General features: G+C 45.9%; 1 long non-coding RNA gene across 1 annotated transcript in view; it reads left to right on the forward strand.

Annotated features, from left to right (window-relative positions):
* Positions 1-491, forward strand: part of LOC147997209 (uncharacterized) — a 17,641-nt gene extending 17,150 nt beyond the window's left edge. The window contains exon 3 of the long non-coding RNA XR_015648093.1: positions 408-491. This is a non-coding gene — a long non-coding RNA (uncharacterized LOC147997209). The remainder of the gene's footprint in view (positions 1-407) is intronic.
* Positions 492-10,874: the final 10,383 nt, after the last annotated feature.

Genomic DNA, 10,874 nt, shown 5'->3' on the forward strand with positions numbered 1-10,874 from the left:
CACACACACACACACACACACACACGGGGGGGGCAATGGGGGGTGAGGAGGAGGAGGAGGAGGAGGAGGAGGAGGAGGAGGAGGAGGAGGAGGAGGAGGAGGAGGAAAGCTTGGGTTGGGTGGTTTGAGGATTTGAAGGTTTAGCCCTGCAATGTTCCTTACAACTTAAAAACTTTGTGACACACAAAGCGATATTCATTTTCTCCTTCTACTTTTCACTCTGTAGACCAAGATGGCAGACTATATCAGCCTTTGTGGAATGTGACCTTGTATTGCTTTGCCCTACTCTGCTCTGCTCTGCTCTGCTCTGCTCAACTTAACAGACGTGTTTTTGCTTTTGTTTATGATTTTTGCTTGCTTGCTCGCTCGCTCCCATGACTTGACTGTGGTTTCCCTTTCTATTACAGCACGGTGACCAGACTGCCTTGGGGTAATCAGAAAGGAGGCCAGAAGCAGTCTTTTTTCTGACGCACTGAGACTACATACCAGCAGATTTGGAGGAAAAGATATCCCTCTCTCCCTCCCTCCCTCCCTCCCTCCCTCCCTCCCTCCCTCCCTCCCTCCCTCCCTCCTTGACCCATTTTCCCTCTTTCCCGATACACTCAATAAATTTAAAGTAAATCAATGAATCAAGTCTCTAGTAATTTATTTGTTGGGATTTATTTGTTGGAAATTATCCCTCCACACCTTCGCCCCTCCCCCCACCACTCGAGGATGTCTCCCTCGGGGGGGGGGGCGGGGGGGTTGGGTGGACTCGTGTAGGCATACCTCTCCTCCCTTGGCTTTCCGGTCCACTTCGCTCCAGCATACCTAACTCTTTGGAAATGGTAATAGAGTTCATGACACACCCTCACAGAGAGAGGAAGAGTCCGATCGTTCACTGATTCGCTCTCAGCCAGCCTCGCCCTGACAGCTCAGGCATGTCTAAATCCGAATGTGGGCAATATTTACATGACTTGACTTGGTGCTTCTAACTTTTTCTCTCTCTTTTTTTTTTTCTTCTTTAGTATTTTTTTCTTTACCCTACAAACAGCACACTGCAGCTGTCTTCGGACACACAGCAGATCGATCCCATAACAGAGGGTTGTGAGCCACCATGGGAATAGAACTCAGGACCTCTGGAAGAACACAGTCAGAACTCTTAACTGCTGACTCCATTATTTCCGATTAATGTTTAATGTTTATTTTATTTTATTTTATTTTATTTTATTTTATTTTCGGAGCTGGGGACCGAACCCAGGGCCTTGTGCTTCCTAGGCAAGCGCTCTACCACTGAGCTAAATCCCCAACCCCAATGTTTAATGTTTAAATAAATAAACCTTGTAAAGAAATTAAGCATCTTAAAACCATAGGCATGTGCATCCCCTCCTCATTCGTTCATTCCCTCGCTCATTCATTCATTCATTCAGACAGACAGACAGACAGACAGACAGACAGACAGACAGACAGACAGACAGCAACCAAAGTCTAGCCTTTAACAAAGCAAGAAAGCATACCCTGCGGGACGCACAGATGAATTCCTGAGGCTTACCCTGCAGAGCTTACATGAGGCTTAGTAAAGGACTGACCTGTCAACAGCTACCTACATACGTTGAAAAGTCTACCTGGTATTGACGGATGATGACAAACTGTATGTGTGATACAAAACTGTATGTGTGGTTCCCCTTATAACTCATCTCGAAGAGCCCAGCTGTTGGGGCTCGTTCTTTTGGGGGGAAATGGAGGCTTTTCATCTTTCCCAAAGCTCCTCCTAGATCCTTTCTGTCCATCTGTCCATCCGTCCGTCCGTCCGTCTGTCCGTCCGTCCGTCCATCAAATTCTACCCTAGGCCTGCCCTTAGGTTGGTGGTCGTCCATTGAGTGCTAGTGACTTCTGACTTGTCTCTGTCTTCCCCTCTGAGAACTGTATTTAGATCTGATGCAGGCACGCAGGCAGGCAGGCAGGCAGGCAGGCAGGCAGGCAGGCAGGCAGGCAGGCAGGCCCTCCCTCGTTTTGAAACAGACAGACAGACAGACAGACAGACCAAAGGGTCAATGACTGACTGCACTTAAAGGGGCTGTTGACTCCTCTTTGGAGTTACCGCTGTTTAAAACTTGCTTGATAAAATAAAGTCATCGAATCCAAACTACGCAAAGGGGACACTATAACAAATTACGACTGCTTGTGTATATAGAAAACAGGGTTTTTTCTTTCCCTTATTCCATTATGTATGTTTGCTTTTCTTCAAGAATAAAACCGGCTAGGTGGTGCCTCGGAGACTTTATTTTTTTTTCCCCCCAGGAGTCCCTTCGGGCCCTGCCAGCGGGAGCCTGGACCTCTGAGGCCAGAGAGGGTGTGCTGTATCCCCGGCTCGCTCCCTCCCTCCTGGGATCAATCTAAAAAATGGACAGTTTTGGACACAAGCTTAAGTAATGTTCAGCTCATTCATGCAAGAGAGGTGTAGGAAGGACAACACCCCCACCCCCACCCCCACCCCCACCCCTACCCCCACCCGACCAAATAATACCCTAACCAATAAAAACTAGCTCCTTACTCCTCCGCCTGAGGATTTCTGCGGTCTCATGGTTTGTTCTTGGTTGTTGTTGTTGTTGTTGTTGTTGTTTTGTTTTGTTTTGTTTTGTTTTGTGTTTTTCAGACTTTAAGACAAATGTAGGGGTTGGGGATTTAGCTCAGTGGTAGACCGCTTGCCTAGGAAGCACAAGGCCCCGGGTTCGGTCCTCAGCTCCGAAGAAAAAGGAAGAAAAAAACAAAAACAATAAGACAAATGCTTGTTGTGATTCTCATTTCATTTCAAGGCTGCTATTCTCTAAATCAGAAGGACTCCCTTACAATTCTTCATGGGTAAACTTGCTTTACATCCCTGACATCAACAACAAAAAGAATTCAGAAAGTGGTGATGGACCAATCTGTTTGGGTGTTTCTTGCCTGCTTGACCTTGACTCGCACAAGAGAGCATAGAGAATAAAATAAAGTAGGTGGATGGAGAGATGGCACCGTCGTTAAGAGCACTGATTGCTCTTACAGCGGTCCTGAGTTCAATACCCAGCCAACACATGGCGGCTTGCAACCATCTGTAATTGTCAATCATGCCCTCTTCTGGGGTGTCTGAAGACACCTACAGGGTACTCGAATAGACATAAAACAAACAAACAAACAAACAAACAAACAAATCTTTAACAATTAAAAACAAAAAGAATAAAATAAAGCGAAGGACCCGCCTTGGAGACCTGCCCGGTATTGCTCCAGAGTCTACTTTTTAAAACACAGAGATAGGGGTTGGGGTTTTAGCTCAGTGGTAGAGTCCTTGCCTAGCAAGCTCAAGGACCTGGGTTCAGTCCTCAGCTCTGGGGGAAGAAAAAAAATACACACACACACACACACACACACACACACACACACACACACACACACACATATAGATAGATAGATAGAGAGAGAGAGAGAGAGAGAGAGAGAGAGAGAGAGTTTGACAGCAATAAAAAACAAAACAAAACCACTTTAAAATACAGAGATGTAAGGATACTCAGAGGGCTCAGAGGAAGCAACCAAGTGTTTGTTATATGGGTGCCAACAATATGGTTCATCTCTTCTTCTCTTCCACGTGGCATGGTGGCCAAGGTGGTGGGGAAACCACACAGTGAAAGGAATTGAACTACAGCACACAAGCAAGTCTCCCTCCCAGACATGAATAAAACTGAAATTAGGCTAAATGTACAATGAAAGGAAGCCAGGTGTTCGTGCATGTCTTTATTTCCATCATTCAAGAGGCAGAGGTGTTTAGAACTGTGTCTCTGTGAGATAGAGGAAGGCAGGCAGGCAGGCAGGCAGGCAGGCAGGCAGGCAGGCAGGCAGGCAGGCAGGCCTGATCTAGGTACTGATTTCCAGGTCTATGTGCAGACACCCCTGACTCAAATAAAGGAGTGAAAAGGAAAAAAAAAATACAATTCACCTGGAAGGGTCAGCCAGCCATCAGATGCAGTGAACTAGAAAATTGGGATTCTCAACTGAGGCCTGTTCCCTCCCTCCCTCCCTCCCTCCCTCCCTCCCTCCCTCCCTCCCTCCCTCCCTCCCTTCCTTCCTTCCTTCCTGGCTTACAGACAGCCAGGTCCAAGCCCAAAAGAGTCCAGCAAGGAGCTTAGAGACTATGAGAGAGTGCACAGGTGTTCTAGGGAGGAATCAGCTCACCACCCAGCATCCCCATTTGGGTTCTTGTGCAATCGACACAGGGAGATTGACAATCTGGAATTTAGTGAGAAATCAAACAAGGGACACAGAATGCAAAATATTTATTTACACAGCAAGTGGGTCAGTTGGATTAGCAAGCTAGGACACCCACCCCCGACCCCATCCCAGCCCCCTACCACTGCCGGGTCTCCCTTCCTTGTTATCCCTTTCTCATGCCTCCCTCAATATGGGCACACAGGACCAGGAACATGTTTCTCTCAAAAACGCGTTTTCTGCTGTGAACTCAGTCTGGCAGAGAGTGAGTGGGTGAAGGATCCCTAAAGACCAGAGGGTTTATTAGAGGAAGGCTACCTCACAGTGTTCTTCACACCAGGAACAACAACAACAACAACAACAACAACAACAACAACAACAACAGCAGCAGCAACAGCAACAGCAACAGCAACAGCAACAGCAACAGCAACAGCAACAGCAACAATGAATCAACAAATGGTGGACAGGAGATGAGCAGGGATGCTGGGGGGATGGGAGGGAGGGTAGGGCTGGTGAATCTGCACCTCCCTGAAGGTCTGCCTGTGAAATACTGGTTGATATATGCCTAGTTGAGGACAATATTCCCCTCTCCTGTGGTTTTCAATGGGAGATGACTTCATTGCCAGAGACTATGGAATTGTTTCCATTTTCCCCTTCAAGAACTGTGTTTAGATCTGTTACAGACAGGCTCTGGGTTTTGAAACAAACAAACAAACAAACACACACACACACACACACACACACACACACACACAACGAGAGAGAGAGAGAGAGAGAGAGAGAGAGAGAGAGAGAATAGAGAAAAACAGAGACAGACACAAGAGAATTTGATCTCTCTCTCTCTCTCTCTCTCTCTCTCTCTCTCTCTCTCTCTCTCTCTCTTTCTCTCCCCCTCCCCCTTCCCCTAGTTTCTCAGACTGGGTTTCTCTGTATTCGTCTGTAGGGCGGGAAGGACTGAAACTCTCAGATTCACCTTTCTCTGCCTCCCTAGTGCTGCTTTGATGGTAGTTTGGGGAGATTGGGATAGGAAGTAAAAAAGCTTGAGTGCTGATATCAAAGCCTCCCCTCCCCCCCACATGCATGCATGCACACACACACACACACACACACACACCCCTACCTGTCTCCTTCACACAGTTATTAAAAACTTTTTAACTGTGATCTAGAAAGTGTCTAGATCATAGCTTCAGAGTCAGCACATCCTCTCCATACAGAAGACACTGACTGACTGACTGACTGACTGACTGACTGACTGACTGACGGACGGACGGACACACACACACACACACACACACACACACACACACACACACACAAATACATATTTATATATTTAAAATGATGCTTAAAAAAAACCCGTCTTCCTCTATAACGGAGGTTTAAAGGGAATCTGGCTGACAGCACGTTTTTGTGGTGTTTTAATTCCTTTTTTTTTTTTTAACCAAATAGGAGGGAGATCTGTTGTCCCTTTTATTAAAAGCCAAAGTATTAAGTGGCGAGCCGATGTTTCAACTTTCACCATTCTGTTCCTTTCACCAAAAAGAGGGGGTTCTTTGGCTTTTCCTTTCCTTTTTGAAACAAAACGAAAGGAGGAGCTCGACCAGTTGGCCTAGCTTCCCTGTTCCTTTTCCCTCTTCCATGGTATGCTCGATGAAATAAAGTAAACAAATGAAGTTTCTAGTTATGTATTTGTTTGGGAGACCCGAACTATCTCTCAAGAGAGAGTTGCGGGTGTTGGGGATTTAGCTCAGTGGTAGAGCGCTTGCCTAGCAAGCGCAAGGCCCTGGGTTCGGTCCCCAGCTACGGAAAAAGAAAAAAAAAAGAAAAAAAAAAGAAAGAAAGAAAGAAAGAAAGAAAGAAAGAGAGAAAAGAAAAAAAGAAAAGGAAAAAAAAAAGAGAGAGTTGCATCTCCCCGCCGCCCCCCCCCCACACAAGGCCTCCTCCCTGTATGTGGGGGGAGGGGGAGGGGTGGACAGGAGCTAGCTGAGAGGGGGTGGGGTGGGGCGGGGCTGGAGAATATGCAGGTCCCTGAAGGTCAGTCGGGGAAGTACTGCTGCTGCCCTAGCACGCTTCAGTGCCTCTTTAGAGTTTAGAGTTTTCTAAAGTTTTCTGCCTGAAATCAGCGAGTGATGATTTCACTGTGAAATGATGTCTGATCATCGCTCTCGCTGTCCTGTCAGGGCTCCGGCTCCTGGCAAAAGTCTGACTGAAGGAAACCTTAGTTAGACTCACACCCAGCTGTTTGGAAATGGTAATGGAGTTGATAGCACACCCTGGGGGAAAGAGGCAGACTCCCTTTTTGCTCACTCTCAATTCCCAGCCTCGCCCTGCCAGCTCGGGGATTTCTAAGTAAGGGTGAATCTGGACCATATATGTACAGGGTTTGGCGTTTCTGATTCATGTTTAATGTTTAGTTAAATAAAGCTTGTCAAGGGCTGGAGAGATGGCTCCGAGGTTAAGAGCACTCACCGCTCTGCTCTTCCAGAGGTCCTGAGTTCGATTCCACAGAAACCACATGGTGGCTCACAACCCTCTGCAAAGGGATATCCCATGCACTCTACTGCCCTGTGTATGTGAAAAGGGCTTTAGTGTACTCAATGTAAGTGAAAATAAATAAGTAAACCTTTAAAAGAATGAAACAAAATGAAGCTTGCAAAGAAATTGAGCATCTTAAAATGCCAGGCACGTTTATCCGCTCCTTTTATTTTATTTCGTGTGTGGATCACATAACCACAGAGGTGGTTCCCCTTTCCTTAACCTCGACAGCCCAACTGGGACAGAAGTGCAAACTATCATCTACCTATCTGGGAGTGGAGTGGTTGGATACAGGGAGATGGAGCATTTGCAGTTAGTAAAGTTCTGATGTCGGTTTTTATTTCCTTTCATTTTTGGATAGATATCGGGAGCCTTTTTTTTTTTAAGTTCAAATTTTGTTTTCTGTGCAACATTCTGATCATAGTTTCCCATCGCAAAGCTCTTTCCAGATCCTTCCTCCCCATCCACCACCCCGTACTAACCCAGGCCTGCCTTTAGATGTGGTTGATGCATACCCAGGTGAGTCTCCATTGGAGAAAGGACGATATTCCCATCTCCTATGACTGTCAATGGCCGATGACCTAAATGCCAGTGACTTCGGACTTGACTCCATTTTCCCCTCTGAGAACTGGGTTTGGATCTGTTGAACGCAGGCAGGCCCTCGGTTTTGAAACAAACAAACAAACAAACAAACAAACAAACAAGCAAACACACCAAAAAATATTTAAAGCAGGCAACAACTGCCTGCACGCCAAGAGACTGTTGACTCCTCTTTGGAGATAGTACGATGTGAAACTTGCTTAATACAGTAGAGTCCACACAACACAAAGGGAACACTTTAACAAATTATGAAGGAGAGAGGGGGGGGGTATGTTTATCTACCTCCTCTTGTTTCTCAGACTAGAGATTTCATCTTCCTCTGTCTCTCGAGTGCTGGTGGCTTTGCTGCTGGTTTGGGGGGGGGGGTTGGGATAGGGATAGGAAGAGAAAAGGCTTGAGTGCTGATTTTAAAGCTCTCTCTCTCTCTAAAGCTCTCTCTCTCTAAAGCTCTCTCTCTCTCTCCCCCCCTCCTTCTCTCTCTCTTTACACACACACACACACACACACACACACACACACACACACACACACACACACACACACACTGGAGAGGAAGACAGGAAGACCTATCTAGATGCAACGTGAAGAAGGCCTATGTCAGATGAGTTAATGGCTAGGGAACTGTTAGCTGGCTAGTCTGCCATTTTGTTGCAGTTGCTAGTATTATAAGGACACTTTCTCATTGGTTGTTTCTGCTGTTGCTGCCAGAATTCATTACATATTCTGTTAGGCTCTTCTGTGTGATAACACACTCAGAAACCGAACACTGTAGGAGTCAGTCTAACTGCTTTCTTTGTTGTCTAGTTACCCGCAATAATCTTGGACCTGAACTGAACACCCAGCAGCACTTCCCGCACCCACCCATGTATAAGCTTTTATAACCTGGACCACCAACACTAGAGCGACAGGGCAGACAGAGACTATTTGGAACCGGACTTCCATTTTGAGTTTTTGTTTGTGTTCTTGTTTTTTTCTCCTGTCCTGTCCTGTCCTGTCCTGTCCTGTCCTGTCCTGTCCTGTCCTGTCCTCTCTGTCTGTCTGTCTGTCTGTCTGTCTGTCTGTCTGTCTGTCTGTCTGTAAATCCACACATATAGTTCTTTCCACATCTTATATCTCAAAACAAATAATGCTTGCTGTGATCCTCATTTCATTCAAGGGTACTACTCTCTAGACCAGAGGAGCCCCCTTACAATTCTCCACAGGTAGTGATGACCGGAGTGTTCAGTGCGACTAAGCAGGAATTATATGGTTGCCGCCATTATGCTTGATCTTACCGAAGGTAGGGTTGCGGGGCATGGTTGCCACGATGGCGACCAGTAGACCGTGATTGAGGAGACGGAACAATAATTAACCTACAATTCTCCCTCTCTGTCAACTGTTTCTCTGTCACTCTCTGTCTCTCTTCCCTCCTTCCCTCCCCCGTCTCTCAGACCTGAATGAGCATTGGAACTAAAGTAAATGTACATGTGAAAAGAAGCCAGGTGTGGTGCTGCATGTCTTTGATTGCATCACTTGAGAGGTGAAGGTGGGTAGAACTCTGTGAGCAGGCTGCAGACCTGAACCAGGTACTGATTTCCAGGGCTTTTGTGCAAAGACCCCTGACTCAACTAAAGAAATGAGGAGGAAAATAAAGAAACAGATACAATTAACTTGGAATAAACCAAACAAACTAAGAAAAAGGAAAGGCAGTAATGGAGTGGCCTGGCTTACAGAGGAGGGGCAGACATTTATCTGCCATTGCCTCCTCGGTTGAACACACAAACACACGCATGGGGGAGGGGGGAGAGACAGAGACAGAGAGAGACAGAGAGACAGAGAGAGGAAGAGAGACAGAGACAGGGAGACAGAGAGAGAGACAGACACAGAGAGAGAGAGACAGACAGACAGAGACAGAGAGACACAGAAAATTCGATCCCTGTCTCTCTCTCTCTCTCTCTCTCTCTCTCTCTCTCTCTCTCTCATCACAAGCTGAGCTCAGGGACAGTGAGTTCCACACTCACTCAGAGAAAAACTCTGTCTCCCACACGCCTTCAAAATGATCCATTGTACTATTTTAGATTTATGTCTGAGGAGCCCCTCTCCCTCCGCCTCCTCCTGTTACGTTGTAGAAACGTTTAATCCCAAACAGGGCTTCTCTCCTACCCTGCCTTGATGATTCTGTTCCTGGATAAAAGATACACAAGCTTTATTATCTACAGGAAGCCTTAAATAGCACTAGAAGACCTGGGCAGGCAGATATCTACCCTCTAGGTTGTTAGTTTTGGGGGTTTTGTTTGTTTGTTTGTTTTTGTGTTTTTTGTTGTTGTTTTTAATTTTTTTAGATTTGTTTTTTATTTATCTGAGTATGCTGCAGTTATCTTCAGACACACCAGAAGAGATCAATCAGATCTCATTACAGATGGTTGTGAGCCACCATGTGGTTGCTGGCAATTGAACTCAGGACGTCTGGAAGAGCAGTCAGTGCTCTTAACCGCTGAGCCATCTCTCCAGCCCCTGTTGTTGTTTTTTGTTTTGGTCAAAAACCTGGATTCTCGGGGTTGGGGATTTAGCTCAGTGGTAGAGCGCTTGCCTAGCAAGCGCAAGGCCCTGGGAAGAGCAAGGTCCCCAGCTCCGGAAAAAAAGAAAAGAGGAAGAAAAAACAAACAAAACAAACAAAACAAAAAAAACCCTCTGGATTCTCAGGAGCTGTGTGGTGTGTCCTCTTATGTTCTGGTGCCCTCTTCTGGCATGCAGACATATAGGAATCAGAGAGAGCCCACATTTTTGTCCAGGAACAAACAAACTGCCAAACTGCCAAACAAACAACAAAGGATTGTAGGTTTTGACTGGCTCTGTAGGTTTCAGAGAAAGGCAGGGCAGACCTCTGTGAGTTTGGGACTAGACTACTCTACCGAGCAAGTTCCAGGGAGGGATTCCACAGGAGCACAGTGGACTGGACAAAATTTTGACTTTGTAATTTTATTTTTTGCCCAATTGGGATTTATGATTTGATTGTCACAAAACTTATACCTTTCATTTTATTTTATTTTCGGCCAAAATTTCATTTTCAGTTTCACTTCCGATTTAACTTTTAATTTCTTGTCGCGCTTATGTTCGGATCGAGTTAATTCTCTGGGGAGCTGTGCCCTTGCCACTGGTGCTGGCAGAAGGGGATCCCGAGATCTAGAGGTTCTGTGTGGTGGGCTGTGTGGCAGAGGAAAAAAATGAAATTAAGAACATATATAAATCTATGGATTTGTATAAGGAGAAACGTATGGTATGGTGGGAAGATGTAAGGGAGAGAAAAATAAAAAAAAAAGATAGATAGATAGATAGATAGATAGATAGATAGATAGATAGATAGATAGAGTGATTCATGCTCCCAGCCTCCTATGTACAGAGTTCCCCGAGGCGTTTTTACTCGCCAAATAAAGACTGCGGTGTTTCCCAACACACCATGTGAATGTCCGTGGCTGTCGAAATTATTTCATTTATGTTTTTCACGTTTGTCGTCCGTGTCACTTCAAAGGCCATTGTGACTT

Source organism: Rattus norvegicus, unplaced genomic scaffold (assembly GCF_021556685.1).
Source record: "Rattus norvegicus strain SHRSP/BbbUtx unplaced genomic scaffold, alternate assembly SHRSP_T2T unassigned-0000226, whole genome shotgun sequence".
Classification (NCBI taxonomy): domain Eukaryota; kingdom Metazoa; phylum Chordata; class Mammalia; order Rodentia; family Muridae; genus Rattus; species Rattus norvegicus.